This window comes from Oncorhynchus clarkii, chromosome 25 (assembly GCF_045791955.1).
Source record: "Oncorhynchus clarkii lewisi isolate Uvic-CL-2024 chromosome 25, UVic_Ocla_1.0, whole genome shotgun sequence".
In the NCBI taxonomy this organism is placed as follows: Eukaryota; Metazoa; Chordata; class Actinopteri; order Salmoniformes; family Salmonidae; genus Oncorhynchus; species Oncorhynchus clarkii.
The window spans coordinates 4,610,602-4,630,670 of NC_092171.1; the positions used below are offsets into that span (position 1 = coordinate 4,610,602).

The 20,069-nt window shown below is 41.2% G+C and overlaps 1 protein-coding gene across 1 annotated transcript in view; it reads left to right on the forward strand.

The window, feature by feature from the left end:
- Nucleotides 1-5,859: 5,859 nt before the first annotated feature.
- Nucleotides 5,860-20,069, forward strand: part of LOC139383484 (MAM domain-containing glycosylphosphatidylinositol anchor protein 1-like) — a 297,322-nt gene continuing 283,112 nt past the window's right edge. The window contains exon 1 of the mRNA XM_071128041.1: nt 5,860-6,032. The gene's annotated coding sequence lies outside the window, so the exon portion shown is untranslated. The remainder of the gene's footprint in view (nt 6,033-20,069) is intronic.

Here is a 20,069-nt window from a genome sequence, read left to right on the forward strand (position 1 = left end):
TTTTCAGTCTCCTGAGGGGAAAAAGGTTTTGTTGTGCCCTCTTCACAACTGTCTGGTGTGTTTGGACCATGATAGATGATTGGTGATGTGGACACCAAGGAACTTAACTCTCGACCTGCTCCACTACAGCCCTGTCGATGTTAATGGTGAGCTGTTCGGCCCGTCTTTTCCTGTAGTCCACGATCAGCTCCTTTGTCTTGCTCACATTGGGCGAGAGGTTGTTGTCCTGGCACCACACTGCCAGCTCCCTATAGGCTGTCTCATCATTGTTGGTGATCAGGCCTACCATTGCTGTGTCATCAGCAAAGTTAATGATGGTGTTGGAGTCGTGTTTGGCCACACAGTCGTGGATGAACAGGGAGTACAGGAGGGGACTAAGTACACACCCCTGAGGGGCCCCAGTGATGTTTATTTTTTTATATATTTTTTATTTCACCTTTAACCAGGTAGGCTAGTTGAGAACACGTTCTCATTTACAACTGCAACCTGGCCAAGATCAAGCAAAGCAGTGTGACACAACAACAACACAGAGTTACACATGGAATAAACAAACATACAGTCAATAATACAGACCCTCCAATTTGACACACTGAACTCTGTCTGAGAAGTAGTTGGTGAACCAGGCGTGGCAGTCATTTGAGAAACCAAGGCTGTTGAGTCTGCCAATAAGAATGTGGTGATTGACAGAGTCGAAAGCCATGGCCAGGTCGATGAATGCAGCTGCACAGTATTGTCTCTTTTCGATGGCGGTTATGATATCATTTAGGACCTTGAGCGTGGCTGAGGTGCACCCATGACCAGCTCGGAAACCAGATTGCATAGCGGAGAAGGTTTGGTGGGATTCTAAATGGTCGGTTATCTGTTTGTTAACTTGGCTTTCGAAGACCTTAGAAAAGCAGGGTAGGATAGATATACAGTGGGGCAAAAAAGTATTTAGTCAGCCACCAATTGTGCAAGTTCTCTCACTTAAAAAGATGAGAGAGGCCTGTAATTTTCATCATAGGTACACTTCAACTATGACAGACAAAATGAGAAAAAAAATCCAGAAAATCACATTGTAGGATTTGTAATTAATTTATTTGCAAATTATGGTGGAAAATAAGTATTTGGTCAATAACAAAAGTTTATCAATACTTTGTTATATACCCTTTGTTGGCAATGACAGAGGTCAAATGTTTTCTGTAAGTCTTCACAAGGTTTTCACACACTGTTGCTGGTATTTTGGCCCATTCCTCCATGCAGATCTCCTCTAGAGCAGTTATGTTTTGGGGCTGTTGCTGGGCAACACAGACTTTCAACTCCCTCCAAAGATTTTCTATGGGGTTGAGATCTGGAGACTGGCTAGGCCACTCCAGGACCTTGAAATGCTTCTTACAGGCTAGTAATAGGGGTTGCAACAATTTCAGCAGATAATTTTAGAAAGAGAGGGTCCAGATTGTCTAGCCCGACTGATTTGTAGGGGTCCAGATTTTGCAGCGCTTTCAGAACCTCAGCTATCTGGATTTGGTTGAAGGAGAAATGGGGAGGCTTGGGCAAGTTGCTGTGGGGGGTGCAGGGCTGTTGACCGGGGTAGGGGTAGCCAGGTGGAAAGCATGGCCAGCCGTGGAAAAATGTGTTTCCTCAGTGTAGTGGGCCGCTGAGAGTAGGTGCTCTTTTTCTCTATGGACTTTACAGTGTCCCAGAACGTTTTGGAGTTCGTGCTACAGGATGCAAATTTATGTTTAAAAAAGCTAGCCTTTTGCTTTCCTAACTGCCTGTGTATATTGGTTCCCTGAAAAGGTTTGAGGATCAGCGTGGCAGTCAGGAAGTCTAGGATCCAGTTGCAGAGGGAGGTGTTTAATCCCAGGGTCCTTAACTTCGTAATGAGCTTCGTGGGCACTATGGTGTTGAACGCTGAGCTGTCGTCAGGGAATAGCATTCTCACATAGGTGTTTCTTTTGTCCAGGTGGGAAAGGCCAGTGTGCAGTGCGATTGAGATTGCGTCATCTGTGGATCTTTTGGGGCGGTATGCGAATTGGAGTGGGTCTAGGGTATCCGGGAGGATGCTGTTGATGTGAGCCATGACCAGCCTTCAAAGCACTTCATGGCTACTGACGTGAGTGGTAGTGGGCTATTCTTTCACAGACACTGGACCTGTGTATGCAAATCCTTGTCAACGTTTGAGATATTTAACAGTAAGGCTTTTTGAAATTGGTATCTGGTGTGTGTGTGTGTGTGTGTGTGTGTGTGTGTGTGTGTGTGTGTGTGTGTGTGTGTGTGTGTGTGTGTGTGTGTGTGTGTGTGGGGGGGGGGAGGGAATAGAGAGTTCGGCACATGCACAGTAAAATTCGAAAAAATAAAATCATGAAACATTTCAAAAGTGATCATTTTTTAGATAAAACTATATAAAATGCAGTGTATTCACATATCACCAAATAATGGATTAAAACACACTGTTTTGTAAAGAAGGTCTACAGTAGCCTCAACAGCACTCTGTAGGGTAGCACCATGGTGTAGCTTGAGGACAGCTAGCTTCCGTCCTCCTCTTGGTACATTGACTTCAATTCAAAACTTAGGAGGCTCATGGTTCTCACCCCCTTCCATAGATTTACACAGTTATTATGACAATTTACGGAGGACGTCTTCCTACCTATCAGAGCTCTTGTAGCATGAACTGACATGTTGTCCACCCAATCAAAGGATCAGAGAATAATCTAGTACTGAAAGCATAAACTACAGCTAGCTAGCACTGCAGTAGATAAAATATGGTCAGTAGGCTCAAAGAGAGAGAAAGACAACACCAGTCTCAATGTCAACAGTGAAGAGGCGACTCCGGGATGCTGGCCTTCTAGGCAGAGTTCCTCTGCCCAGTGTCTGTGTTCTTACTTTTTTTTATTGGCCAATCTGGCCAATCTGAGATATGGCTTTTTCTTTGCAACTCTGCCTAGAAGGCCCGCATCCCGGAGTTGACTCTTCACTGTTGACGTTGAGACTGGTGTTTTGCGGGTACTATTTAACCTATCTAGGACTGGGGAACCCCGTACCGCTAGCCGAAACCTTGCCAACAGCTAATGAAATTGCAAGGCACCAAATACAAATCAACAGAAATCTCATTAATCAAATTTCTAAAACATACAAGTATTAGGCACCATTTTGAAGATAAAATTCTTGTTAATCCAGCCACAGTGTCTGATTTCAAAAAATGCTTTACAGCAAAAACTCCACAAACGATTATGTTAGGTCACCACCAAGCCACAGAAAAACCCAGCCATTTTTCCAGCCAAAGAGAGGAGTCACAAAAAGCACAAATAGAGATAAATGAATCACTAACATTTGATGATCTTCATCAGATGACACTCATAGGACTTCATGTTACACAATACATGTATGTTTTGTTCGATAAAGTGCATATTTCTATCCAAAAATCTAATTTTACATTGGTGTGTTATGTTCAGTAGTTCAAAAACATGCTGTGATATTGCAGAGCCACATGAATTCACAGAAATACTCATTATAAATGTTGATGAAAATTCAAGTGTTATGCATGGAACTTTAGATACACATCTCCTTACAACAACCGCTGTGTTAGATTTAAAAAAAACTTTACGGAGAAAGCATAATCTGAGTACGGCGCTCAGAGCCCAAACCAGCCAAAATAAATATCCGCCATGTTGCGCAGTCAACATTAGTCATAAATAGCATTATAAATATTCACTTACCTTTGATCTTCATCAGAATGCACTCCCAGGAATCGCAGTTCCACAATAAATGTATGTTTTGTTCGATAATGTCCATAATTTATGTCCATTCATGTCCAAATAGCTTCTTTTGTTAGAGCGTTAGGTAAACAAATCCAAAAGCGCGTTCAGGTCCAGTTGGACGAAAAGTTCAAAAAGTTATATTACAGGTTGAAGAAACTTGGCAAACTAAGTATAGAATCAATCTTTAGGATGTTTTATCATAAATGTTCAATAATGTTCCAACCGGAGAATTCCATTGTTTGTAGAAAAGCAATGGAACGAGAGATACCTCTCATGTGAAATGCATGTGACTGAGAACGAGGCTGCTCCCAGACCCCTTAGTCAAACAGCTCTCATCCGGCCCCCCTTCACAGGAGAAGCCTGAAACAACATTCTAAAGACGGTTGACATCTAGTGAAAGCCTTAGGAAGTGCAAAATAACCCGTATCCCACTGTGAATTCGATTGGGGCTGAGTTCAAAAACTACAAACCTCAGATTTCCCACTTCCTGTTTGGATGGTTTCTCAGGTTTTTGCCTGCCATATGAGTTATGTTATACTCACATACATCATTCAAATTCATTCATCATTCATTCACTGGTGAGGCATCTGTTTCTAAAACTAGACACTCTAATGTACTTGTCCTCTTGCTGAGTTGTGCATTGAGGCCTCCCACTCCTCTTTCTATTCTGGTTAGAGACAGTTTGCACTGTTCTGTGAAGGGAATAGTACACAGTGTTGTACGAGATCTTCAGTTTCTTGGCAATTTCTCGCATGGAATAGCATTTGATTTCTCAGAACAAGAACAGACTGATGAGTTTCAGGAGAAACTTGTTTCTGGCCATTTTGAGTCTGTAATCGAACCCACAATTGTGGTTGCTCCAGATACTCAACTTGTCTAAAGAAGGCCAGTTTCATTGCTTCTTTAATCAGAACAACAGTTTTTAGCTGTGCTAACATAATTGCAAAAGAGTTTTCAAATGATCAATTAGCCTTTTCAAATTATAAACTTTGATTAGCTAACACAACGTGCCATTGGAACACAGGAGTGATGGTTGCTGATAACGGGCCTCTGTACGCCTTTGTAGATATTCCATTAAAAATCAGCCGTTTCCAGCTACAATAGTCATTTGCAACATTAACATTGTCTACACTGTATTTCTGATCAATGTGATGTCACTTTAATGGACAAAATATATATATATTTTTTTCAAAAACAAGGACATTTCTAAGTGACCCCCAACTCTATCAATGGGGGAGAGGTCACACTTTAAATAAAAGTAGCTAAAATACGTCGCCTTGTGGTAGCTTTGAGTAGGACTCTAAAAAAGTCGATAGCACGCTGGCTGAGAGAAACTGACAGAGGCAGAAATGGGAGGGAGAGCTTGAGATAGAGGGATCGAAAAGAGAGAGATTTTTATTTTCCCTATCTCTTTCTGATCTAATTGGCCCATCGGGAGCAGGGGCAAGTGTTCAGTAGGCAGGACCCGTTTGCAGCTGCACTGTCTATAATTGGCAATCCTCCACGAGTGAAACCACAGTCACGAAATTCGACCAAAACCACCCCAAAACAAATCAAACCCCTCAGAGCTCAAATCAAACTCCATCATGTTATATGGAGCAGGAGACGCGAACTTGGAGTTGAACTGATGTCCGACAGAGAGAGAAGCAGGAGCTACATGAGCCTTTCATTGACAACCTGTTCAGTGAGACGAGCGCATCTAAGCCGTGCGTTTTTTGGCCACGGTGTCCGTCACATCGTTCTCCGTTTGTGCACATATTTCTACTGGAAAACAGTAGGATACTTAGAGACGCGAGAGGATGAGCGGTGTAGTGTATATGGAGAGCGGGGACTTATTTTGACACCTTATACAGTTTCACATGTTCGAAGATTCCAACAACCTACGTGGGACTGAGAACCGTGTAAAGCAATAAGAGGCGTAACAGAAAAGGCACAGATTCAGCGCCGACGGTTGAGAAGCGGAGTGATTTTGGACTGCATGTGCTTATGAGGACTGCTTTGTGCCCTGAAGAATCTCCAACAAATGTTCCTATGCGTTAAAAGTTACCCGGTGGATTTTGATCACAGTTCTACTTTCTTTTGAGAACTGGTCAATTCGATATTTGAACTAAGAAGGCTACGAAACTGGAATACCTAAGTGGGTATACTTAAATTTACAACGCATTTATGGTGAGACATTTTTAAGCGGTCTTATAACGGAATTGGGCTATCTATCGACTCTGAGCCGTGCAAGGGTTCGAAAAATCGTGGTATAGGAGTAGTTTTAAGAAGCTCTGCTACACTTGGAGTAAGGTAAATATAATTATCAAAAATGTCTGTCCGCGATCCAATTTACTGAGATTGTTAACACTTTCTTATGCATGTTAGTTCAACATAAGAACCTTGACCTGACGCTCCGTCAAAAATAGCTTAGGTATAAACTGGCATAGTGTAGGCTAATAAAGATGATTCATATAAGAAGCTTTTGGGGGCTACTTTGAGGAGTCTCAAATGTAGAGTGTATTTTGATTGGTTTGGTAGTTTTTTGGTTGCTGCATGGTTCCATGTGTGTTGTTTTGGTGTCTTCGCTGTTCTACAATGTCGAAAATGAGTGGGTGTGTCCAAGCTTTTGACTGGGGCTGTGTGTGTAGTGTGTGTGTGTGTGTGTACAGGGGATTTTGTGTATTTTGAGAAAAAAAAAACAGGTACATGTTTCAGAATTGGTCAATAAATCTCAGCTTGACCACTTAGAGCTGTTGCATTCACACAAAAACAAACATTTTTTTTTTGTAATCTTCATTATTTATGCAACCAACTGAGAATTTATTTGTACAATTATATTGTTTACAAACAGTGGAGTAAAACAAGCTTATATTTTGGGTTGGACATTGCATCCTATTCTTACTCTTTTGGTCAATGGCATCAACATAGTGGAAAACCAATGCACCAACCAATCATCCAACTCATGCAAAATCAATGAACAAATAAGTGAAACACCAACATATCTTGGTCCATCTTAGTATGAAAAACAGTATAAATTCAGTATGTTTCTTCCACCTATCAAAATTGTTAAAGAAGGTTAAAGAAGGATTTTTAAGCCTTGAGACGATTGTGTATGTGGGCCATTTAGAGGGTGAATTGGGGGGGGGGGGGTGCAACCAATATTTGGAAGATATTGTTAATGTTTTGTACACTCTGTGTAAGTTCGGTATCACTTTTCAGTTAAAATCAGTGGTGTAAAGTACTTAAGTAAAACTACTTTAAAGTACTACTTAAGTCGTTTTTTGGGGTATCTGTACCTGTATCTGTACTATTTACTATTTATATTTTTGACAACTTTTACTTCACTACATTCCTGAAGAAAATGTTATTTTTACTCCATACATTTTTTCTAAGACCGAAAAGTAGTAGTTACATTTGAATGCTTATTAGGACAAGAAAATAGTCCAATTCATGCACTTATCAAGCGAACATCCCCCATCATCTCTACTGCCTCTGATCTGGGGGACTCACTAAACACACATGCTTAGTTTGTAAATTATGTCTGAGTGTTGGAGTATGTCCCTGGCTATGCGTAAATTAAAAAACAAGAAAATAGTGCCGTCTGGTTTGCTTAATATAAGGAATTTGAAATGATTTTTACTTTTGAGTATATAGTATATACTTAAGTATATTTTAGAAAATGCATTTTACTTTTAATACTTAAGTATATTTAAAACCAAATACTTTTAGATTTTCACTCAATTAGTATTTTACTGGGTGACTCACTTTTACTTGTCATTTTCTATTAAAAGGTATCTTGCCTCCCAGGTGTTGCAGTGGTCTAGGGCACTGCAGCGCTAGCTGTGCCACCAGAGACTCTGGGTTTGCGCTCTGTCGCAGCTGGCAGTGACTGGGAGGTCCGTGGAGGGATGCACAATTGGCCTAGCGTTGTACATTCACACAAATTACATTCACACAAATTACTTTCATAATAACAAAGAACAAATGTGTGTGCCTGAGGGGACAATATTTTTCATAAAGCCAAAAGGGGCGAGAAACACATTAATATAGGTGAACAATTTGCACTAATGTGTAAATTAACATACTGTAGATGATGAAACATATTCCCTTTTGCTTATAAGATGAACCGCTATGGTGACAAATATTGACCATCTAAACCATGTGACCTCACTGGCTGTAGAAGTGTTCTCCCTAACCAGTCTCTCAACAGCTCTCTGACAGAGCTCCATCCTCACTGGGTCCTCAGAGGATAGGACGGCTGGGTAGAGATGAAGGGCCGGAAGCATGAATGGATCAATCATTCAACATGTCAGTCAAATACAGAGAGCATTGATAAATGTAAATGTACATCTTCGACCCATACAGTACATGGAGAGACCTATACAGTACATTCGGAAATTATTCAGACCCCTTGACTTTTTCCACATTTTGTTACGTTACAACCTTATTAAATAATTTTTTCCCTCATCAATCTACCCACAATACCCCATAATGACAAAGCGAAAACAGGTTTAAAATTGTTTGCAAATGTATAGATTTTTTTTTTTAAAACTATACCTTATTTACATATGTATTCAGACCCTTTTCTATGAGACTTGAAATTGAGCTCAGGTGCATCCTGTTTCCATTGAGCATCTTTGAGATGTTTCTACGACTTGATTGGAGTCCACCTGTGGTAAATTCAATTGATTGGACATGATTTGGAAAGGCACACACCTGTCTATACAAGGTCCCACAGTTGACAGCGCATGCCAATATTTTTCATAAAGCCAAAAGGGGCGAGAAATACATGAATGTAGATGAACAATTTGCACTAATGTAGATGATAGAACATATTCCCTTTTGCTTACGAGCTGAACCGCTATGGTGACAAATATTGACGATCTAAACCATGTTTTGTTCTATGAGATAATCTTTATTATATAATCATAAAAAGCACATAAAGGGGCGGCAGGGTAGCCTAGTGGTTAGAGTGTTGGGCTAGTAACCGAAAGGTTGCAAGTTCGAATCCCCGAGCTGACAAGGTACAAATCTCTCGTTAACCCACTGTTCCTAGGCCGTCATTGAAATTAAGAATTTGTTCTTAACTGACTTGCCTAGTTAAATAATGGTATAAAAAAAATAAAGGCTTCATAATTCATGAAGGTTAAGTATAAGATTTCCTAAGCCTGTGTTAACCTCAGACCTTGTTTTCGGCATTTATCCCCATAGGAATGGCTGAACTAACCAGACGTAACTCATGTCCGTTTTTTTAAGGACTAAAAGGACTTCTTAACTGCCCGTGGGAAGATTAATTAAGTTGTAATGATTTGAATTAAATATAAAACTTCTGTCTCACAGACAACATTATATTAATAAATGTAGTGTATAACAAAAGGTATTACAGAGTGTTAGGGGTTTTGATTATGCTATCTCTTACCTATCCAGCTCTGAGTCATCTCCTGATTTCTGGGCAACTGAATCACCCTTGCATAATACTGCCTGAGAGGGTACAGTCTGCCCTTTGACCTCTCGAGGAAGATACAATCTGTCATCATGTGGCTCCGTTTCTATGTCAATCAGTGAGAGCAGCTCCTTGATCTCCTCCTCCTGAGGGAAAGAAAGACTGAACACACATGAGAAGGCAGTCATAGCCTACTGTAGGGGTGCCCCTCAATAGTCTACAGTGGCTTCCTCTATCTCCTTTCTTTCTTTCTTGCACTGATCTGATATGGAGATAGGTGTATTATGGTATTTGTTTTCACACGTCCAGTTCATTCAGATCAGTATGAGCAGAGAACAGAATATATTGACAGTGAGCCACTTCAGACTATTGTGATGCACCCAAAACCTTGGGTAAGGTGCCAAACTGTACTGTACCTCCAATTTGAGCTTGGCTCTGATGTCCATGCAGGAGCAGAGACACTTCCCCACCACCATGCCCCTCACACACACTACGCTGCTGTCCATGTGGCTCTGAATCTCTCCCAGCATGAACTGCAGCAGCTCTGACAGGGGAAAAGACATGAGGGTCGTCATTATTAGGCACCAAACAGAAGAAAACAGACTTCAACAAGTCAGGACTACATGGATACTTTCCATAACAAAACACACAGTCGTTTTCCTCTGAAAAACATTTTTCAATACAACCCGGAGGCGGAGAGGTCAAAAAGTAGTGTGAACAGCTCTGATCATGTGACAATACTATGCCGTAGTGTTGGGGGGTGTAATTGAGCTCTGCATCACTCTGTAGTTCCACATACAGCAGCAGACCCCAGCTCACATAGAGCTGCTGCTCCCGAAGGGGTCTGCCTCAGGCCTGGCACAGTGACCGCAGCACCTGGACACACACACAATCAACAACATTGTCATAAATACACATATCATCACAACACTAAAGACTTCGGTGTACACTCACCTGTACAAGTTCATTCCCAAACACAATTCTGGGAATGAAGTTGAATGAATGACTGACTGCCCAGTTCAACGTCTCACCTCATACTTGTATTGGAGCAGCAGTAGTTTATGGGTGATGACAAACACAGGCTTTTTGTTCTTTAACACCAGGTTCCCCATGATCCTGGTCCTCTGTCAGGCCTAGAGGAAAAATAACACTTACATTACGAGAGAAAGAGATGCAGACAGTTTGACACCTTTTTATAACCTCTAGCTATCTCCCCTTCCCTTACCTTTTGACAGCCTGCACCAGCCCAGTGAATACGCTCTCCAGCAGCTTCCAGCACACCCTCTCTGCCACACCTCTTGCAGGAGGAAAGGCAAGGGGCCAGTACATCAAACACTAACCCTGCAGAAAGAGACACACGATTATGTAACTCTTCTGATGAATGGAAAAGTGTTGCAGTTCACAATCATCAATGCAGGAGGAACACGTTTGATGCAGCCTTGATTACCACTGTGCCCCTGAACACAAGCCTTCCTCAGTCCATGTGCCACAAAAGTCAGCGAGCAGTCTTTTCCATCTGGTAACAACAATGTATTAACAGTGAGTGACACAATAACATACAGTTTATTTGGAAAGTATTCAGACCCCTTAACTTTTTCCACATTTTGTTACATTACAGCCTTAATAAAAAATGGCTTAAATCGTTTCCCCCCCCCCATCAATCTACACATAATAACGCTTAATGACAAAGCAAAAACGGGTTTCTAACAGCAAAAACTGAAATATTATATTTACATAAGTATTCAGACCCTTTACTCAGTACTATGTTGACGCACCTTTGGCAGCAATTACAGCCTTGAGTGTTCTTGGGTATGACGCTACAAGCTTGGCACACTTGTATTTGGGGCTCTTCTCCCATTCTTCTCTGCAGATCCTCTCAAGCTCTGTCAGGTTGGATGGAGAGAGATGCTGCACAGCTATTTTCAGGTCTCTCCAGAGATGTTCGATCGGGTTCATGTTTGGTCTCTGGCTGGGCCACTCAAGGACCTTCGGAGACTTGTCCCGAAGCCACTCCTGCGTTGTCTTGGCTGTGTGCTTAAGGTCATTGTCCTGTTTGAAGGTGAACCTTCGTCCCAGTCTGAGGTCCTGAGTAGGAATACCACAAGTCAACTACTTGATTGAGGAAGGCACGTCATCCAGCAAAGGCAGCAGCGCAGTTATCAACTACATGCACCATTTCTTCACCAACTACGGAGTTGGGGAAACAAGTCTGGACCTGAATTGTGATAACTGCAGTGGACAAAACAAGAACATGTTTGTGCTCTGGTATTGTGCCTGGCGAACCATGCACAAGCTCCACCACAGTTTGGACCTTCACTGCCTGATCACAGGCCACACCATGTTTGCCCTGACTGGTGCTTGGACCTCCTCAAGACCAGAGTGAACACTTTGTCTGAGATTGATGGTGTTGTGAAGGACAGCACTGTGACAGGGGTCAACATCCCACCTCTGGTTGGACTGGAGGATGGTACGGTGCTGGTGGAAAGCTACGGCTGGCAACAACACCTGACTCTGTACCACAGATCAAGCAGTACCAGCACTTCAGGTGAAAATCATTTTCATTGCATTGTATGAGGTTATTCTTCTTATATAAACTTGGGAGGTGAATTGATGTTGTAATGTCTTCAGATTTTGTTGTTCCCTGTTTAGCAGCTTCGATGCTCTGGAGACTGGTGTTGTCGAAATGCTGACACCCTTCCTCCCATAGATGGTCTGCCTGTACATGCACCACCTAAACTGGACACAACCTAACAAATGTATCTTTTTGAGAAGATTGGGGAGTTTTGCGACTAAGGCTATGGACATCAATATGCCCTGCACCATAGTCAGAGGCAGGACAAACAGGCTCTCCGAATATAGATTCCCGTTTTCATGCGTGGTTTGGACGGACCAGTCATCAGCACTATCTGCAGTGCCTCTATTCACGACTCTCTCCTAACACGCACGCCATATGTTGCTGCTACTGTTTTATTTTATTCTGCTTCCACTTTACCCCTGATTGTATGCATATAACAACTCATCTATCACTGATATTGCTCTTGTGCATACTGTATATTATTTGATTGATATTGACACTATCTATTTCTGAAAATGCAAGTAACCATTTGACTGTACCGTTTACATCTTAGCAAGACTTAGCAAAATATTGATATATAAAATGTATTTTGACGTGTGGTCGTAACATGATTTTGTGACATACCACAATATCATATGACCGTATCAAGTGTTCACCACATAAATACAGTGCCTTGCGAAAGTATTCGGCCCCCTTGAACTTTGCGACCTTTTGCCACATTTCAGGCTTCAAACATAAAGATATAAAACTGTATTTTTTTGTGAAGAATCAACAACAAGTGGGACACAATCATGAAGTGGAACGACATTTATTGGATATTTCAAACTTTTTTAACAAATCAAAAACTGAAAAATTGGGCGTGCAAAATTATTCAGCCCCTTTACTTTCAGTGCAGCAAACTCTCTCCAGAAGTTCAGTGAGGATCTCTGAATGATCAAATGTTGACCTAAATGACTAATGATGATAAATACAATCCACCTGTGTGTAATCAAGTCTCCGTATAAATGCACCTGCACTGTGATAGTCTCAGAGGTCCGTTAAAAGCGCAGAGAGCATCATGAAGAACAAGGAACACACCAGGCAGGTCCGAGATACTGTTGTGAAGAAGTTTAAAGCCGGATTTGGATACAAAAAGATTTCCCAAGCTTTAAACATCCCAAGGAGCACTGTGCAAGCGATAATATTGAAATGGAAGGAGTATCAGACCACTGCAAATCTACCAAGACCTGGCCGTCCCTCTAAACTTTCAGCTCATACAAGGAGAAGACTGATCAGAGATGCAGCCAAGAGGCCCATGATCACTCTGGATGAACTGCAGAGATCTACAGCTGAGGTGGGAGACTCTGTCCATAGGACAACAATCAGTCGTATATTGCACAAATCTGGCCTTTATGGAAGAGTGGCAAGAAGAAAGCCATTTCTTAAAGATATCCATAAAAAGTGTCATTTAAAGTTTGCCACAAGCCACCTGGGAGACACACCAAACATGTGGAAGAAAGTGCTCTGGTCAGATGAAACCAAAATTGAACTTTTTGGCAACAATGCAAAACGTTATGTTTGGCGTAAAAGCAACACAGCTCATCACCCTGAACATACCATCCCCACTGTCAAACATGGTGGTGGCAGCATCATGGTTTGGGACTGCTTTTCTTCAGCAGGGACAGGGAAGATGGTTAAAATTGATGGGAAGATGGATGGAGCCAAATACAGGACCATTCTGGAAGAAAACCTGATGGAGTCTGCAAAAGACCTGAGACTGGGATGGAGATTTGTCTTCCAAGAAGACAATGATCCAAAACATAAAGCAAAATCTACAATGGAATGGTTCAAAAATAAACATATCCAGGTGTTAGAATGGCCAAGTCAAAGTCCAGACCTGAATCCAATCGAGAATCTGTGGAAAGAACTGAAATCTGCTGTTCACAAATGCTCTCCATCCAACCTCACTGAGCTCGAGCTGTTTTGCAAGGAGGAATGAGAAAAAAATTCAGTCTCTCGATGTGCAAAACTGATAGAAACATACCCCAAGCGACTTACAGCTGTAATCGCAGCAAAAGGTGGCGCTACAAAGTATTAACTTAAGGGGGCTGAATAATTTTGCACGCCCAATTTTTCAGTTTTTGATTTGTTAAAAAAGTTTGAAATATCCAATAAATGTCGTTCCACTTCATGATTGTGTCCCACTTGTTGTTGATTCTTCACAAAAAAAATACAGTTTTATATCTTTATGTTTGAAGCCTGAAATGTGGCAAAAGGTCGCAAAGTTCAAGGGGGCCGAATACTTTCGCAAGGCACTGTATATGGTGCATGTATCTGTATATGTACTGGACATGTGCACCTCACTCAGGTTGCATGGCCTTAACCTATGTATGGAATACTATGTGATAAGTGTGTGTGTAATAGTACAGTGCCTTGCGAAAGTATTCGGCCCCCTTGAACTTTGCGACCTTTTGCCACATTTCAGGCTTCAAACATAAATATATTAAACTGTATTTTTTTGTGAAGAATCAACAACAATCATGAAGTGGAACGACATTTATTGGATATTTCAAACTTTTTTAACAAATCAAAAACTGAAAAATTGGGCGTGCAAAATTATTCAGCCCCTTTACTTTCAGTGCAGCAAACTCTCTCCAGAAGTTCAGTGAGGATCTCTGAATGATCCAATGTTGACCTAAATGACTAATGATGATAAATACAATCCACCTGTGTGTAATCAAGTCTCCGTATAAATGCACCTGCACTGTGATAGTCTCAGAGGTCCGTCAAAAGCGCAGAGAGCATCATGAAGAACAAGGAACACACCAGGCAGGTCCGAGATACTGTTGTGAAGAAGTTTAAAGCCGGATTTGGATACAAAATTTCTACAAAATTTTTACTTTCGCAAGGCACTGTATATAAAGTATGCTAATGAACGGATGTGAAGGCATTTGTGTAAAAATACACTGCTCAAAAAAATAAAGGGAACACTTAAATAACACATCCTAGATCTGAATGAATGAAATATTCTTATTAAGTACTTTTTTCTGTACATAGTTGAATGTGCTGACAACAAAATCACACAAAAACTATCAATGGAAATCAAATTTATCAACCGATGGAAGTCTGGATTTGGAGTCACACTCAAAATTAAAGTGGAACTACAGGCTGATCCAACTTTGATGTAATGTCCTTAAAACAAGTAAAAATGAGGCTCAGTAGTGTGTGTGGCCTCCACGTGCCTGTATGACCTCCCTATGGAGCGAGACATGAAGTCCCAGATGTGCTCAATTGGATTCAGGTCTGGGGAACGGGCGAGCCAGTCCATAGCATCAATGCCTTCCTCTTGCAGGAACTTCTGACACACTCCAGCCACATGAGTTCTAGTATTGTCTTGCATTAGGAGGAACCCAGGGCCAACCGCACCAGCATATGGTCTCACAAGGGGTCTGATGATCTCATCTCGGTACCTAATGGCAGTCAGGCTACCTCTGGCGAGCACATGGAGGGCTGTGCGGGCCCCCAAAGAAATGCCACCCCACACCATGACTGACCCACCGCCAAACCGGTCATGCTGGAGGATGTTGCAGGTAGCAGAACGTTCTCCACGGCGTCTCCAGACTGTCACGTCTGTCACGTGCTCAGTGTGAACCTGCTTTCATCTGTGAAAAGCACAGGGTGCCAGTGGCGAATTTGCCAATCGTGGTGTTCTCTGGCAAATGCCAAACGTCCTGCACGGTGTTGGGCTGTAAGCACAACCCCCACTTGTGGACGTCGGGCCCTCATACCACCCTCATGGAGTCTGTTTCTCCATCCGTTTGAGCAGACACATGCACATTTGTGGCCTGCTGGAGGTCATTTTGCAGGGCTCGGGCAGTGCTCCACCTGCTCCTCCTTGCACAAAGGCGGAGGTAGCGGTCCTGCTGCTGGGTTGTTTCCCTCCTACGGCCTCCTCCACGTCTCCTGATGTACTGGTCTGTCTCCTGGTTGCGCCTCCATGCTCTGGACACTACGCTGACAGACACAGCAAACCTTGCCACAGTTCGCATTGATGTGCCATCCTGGATGAGCTGCACTACCTGAGCCACTTGTGTGGGTTGTAGACTCCGTCTCATGCTACCACTAGAGTGAAAGCACCGCCAGCATTCAAAAGTGACCAAAACATCAGCCAGGAAGCATAGGAACTTAAAAGTGGTCTGGTCACCACCTGCAGAACCACTCCTTTATTGGGGGTGTCTTGCTAATTGCCTGTAATTTACACCTGTTGTCTATACCATTTGCACAACAGCATGTGAAATGTATTGTCAATCAGTGTTGCTTCCTAAGTGGACTGTTTGATTTCACAGAAGTGTGATTCACTTGGAGTTACATTGTGTTGTTTAAGTATTCCTTTATTTTTTTTGAGCAGTGTATTTTAAAGTACTACTTCATCATTTTTGGGGGGTATCTGTACATTACTTTACTATTTATATTTTTGGCAACTTTTACTTCACTACATTCCAAAAGTAAATTACCTTTTTACTCCATACATTTTCCCTGACACCCAACAGTACTTGTTACATTATGATGGGAAAATTGTCTATTTCAAACACTTATGAAGAGAACATCTCTGCTGCATTTGATCTGGCAGACTCACTAAACACAAATGATTTGTTTGTAAATTGTCTCAGTGTTGTAGTGTGCCCCTGGCTTTCCGTTAATAAAAAATACAATTGGGCCGTCTGGTTTAATAAGAAATTTTAAATTATTTTTACATTTGAGTACATTTGAGCAATTCTATTTACTTTTGGTACTTAAGTATTTTTACACAAGTAATATTTTACTGGGTGACTTTTACTTCAGTCATTTTCTAATAAGATATCTTTACTCCTACTCAAGTATGACAATTCAGTACTTTTTCCACCACTGGATGTGGCTGGGGGTTATAGCATTTCTTTCACATGACTCATGTCTGGGTAAGTGTAATCTAATATTTATAAAAATCTTTTTTATCTAGACACTTTCTGTTTACCTGGAATTTTTCCTTATTGTAGGCCTACTTTTACCACTTTTAGTCGTAATCTTTACTACACTACTCACTGTTTAGCACATGGGGCTGGCTTAAGAGAGTGTGAACAATGCTGAATGGGTATAGACAATGGAGAGCTCTCCAGTAGGTACCAAAGCATTCAATGGCCCTTTTCTCAAAAGTAAGTTTCTCAACATTCAAAGCATAATTACTTTCCCATTGTTCCTCAAAAATGCAGTGTATGATATACCATTGTGTAGCTCTCAGTCTCTACTTTTATCCAATGTAAAAAACCCAATTTCAAATTTTGCTACTTAATACCGAATCAAGGTGGTGAGTCACATATTGGCAGATAATGTTCAGTACTGTTTGTGTGTGTGTGATTTCTCAAAGTACAGAATAAAGAAGAATCATTAGTAATTAGAATACAATATCAGGATATAGAAATAAAATAATTTGACAAAGAAACGTAATAACACTGCTAAAAAAATAATAAATTGCATTGACAAAATCACGAATATGAGTTATAACAGTAAGAAACTACTAGTTGAACTGTTGAACTCCACAAGGGGGCAGGGCAGAACAGAGCTGTGCTAAACCGGCCAAATTAAAATAAACCATGGTCATAAGGCCAGGGTAAATTCAAAAGACTAAAGCTAATACTTCTCTGACTAGAATAATAATAGAATAATAGAATAATGTAGCTAGCTACATAAGCACGATTGAGTTCAACACCATAAAGGTTATGAAATTAATAACGGTACCCTGCGTGTCCCCGGTTATAAGGAATACACAAAAATGTATTATGCTCCATACATACAGTGAGCTACAGTCGAAATGACATACAGAAACTATTATAACGTAATAAGGCACTTACTTTGACAGAAATGCCCACATGTCCAAAGTTATTATCATGTAGTAATAAAAAACAACAATTAAGGCGAAGCGGGCACTAGCCGGAAAATGAAAACCTTTGTGCAGGCCCTGTTCTGACTGGAGATGCAGAAATAATGGGGAAGTGCTTGGGGAAGTTTGTCCGGCACAGTAATGCCTAAAAACTAAATTGTCCGCAAAAGTGAAATAGCCTACTTTTATGTGAATAAATAAGGCGGAACACACCTCAATTCAAACTGTTGTTAGAAAAAAGAACTTGTTAGAAAATCATTTGAAATTGACAAGTTGAAACAGCCACAATTGCATACCATTCAGCATTGTTCACGCCCTCTTAAGCCAGCCCCATCCATCTATTTAATGATTCACATGTGAGGTCATGTGCTAAACAGTAAGTAGTGGAAAGTGGTAAAAGTAGTAGCCTACAAAAAGGAAACATTTCAGGTAAACAAAGTGTCCAGATAAAAATATTTTATAAATATTAGATGACATAGTAGCAATATCAAAAATAGATAGTGTTAATATAAAAAAAGAACAATTGTCAATGCCAGTAGAGAAAGAAAAACGTAATATACAGCATGCACAATAACAATATCAATAACCATATCAGTGATACTGGTGCATACAACAAGCATACAATAAGGGGTAAAGTGGCTGAGCAGCAGGATAAAAAATAAATAGTAACAGCAACGTGAATAGAGGCACTGCAGATAGTGTTGATGGCTGGTAACTCACCCCCAGTGATGAACTGGTCTGCCTGAACCACGCATGAACAAGAAAATCTATATTCCGAGAGCATGTTTCTGTCTTGCCCTTGACTTTGGTGCAGGCCATGATGTCCATGGCCTCTTCATTGCAAAACTCACTGATCTTCTCAGAAAAATACATTGTCTATCTGTGTCCAGTCCAGGTGGTGCTTGTACAGGCATACCATCTATGGATGGAAGGACGTCAGCGTAGTGCAGCAGCTGAAACCTGGTCCCGACTGAGTCCAAACGCTCCTTCGCGATAACAACACCAGGCTCCAAAGCATCGAAGCTGTAAAACAGGAAATAACAAAAACCATTTAAAAACACATTACAACCTTGCATAACATCAATTCACCTCCCAAGTTTAGATAAGAAGAATGACCTCACACAATGCAATGGAAATTATATTCACCTGAAGTGCTGGTACTGCTTGAACTGTGGCAGCAGAGTCAGGTGTTGTTGCCAGCCATAGCTTTCCACCAGCACCGTACCATCCTCCAGGCAAACCAGCTGTGGGATGTTGACCCGTCACAGTGCTGTCCTTCACAACACTAGCAATCTCAGACAAAGTGTTCACTCTGGTCTTTCTGAAGCGCTGCTCGATGTGGCCCGAAGTACCAGTCGGGGGCAAACTTGGTGTGGCCTGTGATCAGGAAGTGAATGTCCAGACTGCGGTGGAGCTTGTGCATGGTCCGCCAGGCACAATACCAGAGCACAAACTTGTTCTGGCCACTGCAGTTATCACAATTCAGGTCCACACGTGTTTCCCCAACCCCGTAGTTGCTGCAAACAACAGCAAAAGAACATGAAGATACATTACAATTAATTGTCTCTTCCCTGTCAGTCTGTCTTTACACAGCTCAGTGAAAGGCATTTGCTTGCTTCCCATGTATACAGTGTGGCAAAAAAGTATTTAGTCAGCCACCAATTGTGCAAGTTCTCCCACTGCTCTAGAGGAGATCTGCATGGAGGAATGGGCCAAAATACCAGCAACAGTGTGTGAAAACCTTGTGAAGACTTACAGAAAACGTTTGACCTCTGTCATTGCCAACAAAGGGTATATAACAAAGTATTGAGAAACTTTTGTTATTGACCAAATACTTATTTTCCACCATAATTTGCAAATAAATTCATTAAAAATCCTACAATGTGATTTTCTGGAAAAAAAAATCAAATTTTGTCTGTCATTGTTGAAGTGTACCTATGATGTATTACAGGCCTCTCTCATCTTTTTAAGTGGGAGAACTTGCACAATTGGTGGCTGACTAAATATTTTTTTTGCCCCACTGTATGTATGTATGTGTATATATATATATATATATATATATATATATATATATATATATATATATATATATATATATATACAGTAAAACGTTTTAGAACACCTACTCATTCAAGGGTTTTTCTTTATTTTAACTATTTACTATGAAATAACATGTGGAATCATGTAGTAACCAACAAAGGGTTAAACAATTCAAATCTCCTCCCTAATCCACGGCTATCTAATCTTATCAGTGACCGCAACTGAGCTAAACGACACTCACTTCCGTCATTATGTGGTGCTTTGAGAGACACCCTAGACCCACTCCAATTTACTTACCACCCCAATAGGTCCACAGACGACGCAATCCCAATCACACTGCCCTAACCCATCTGGACAAGAGGAATACCTATGTGAGAATGCTCTTCATCGATAACA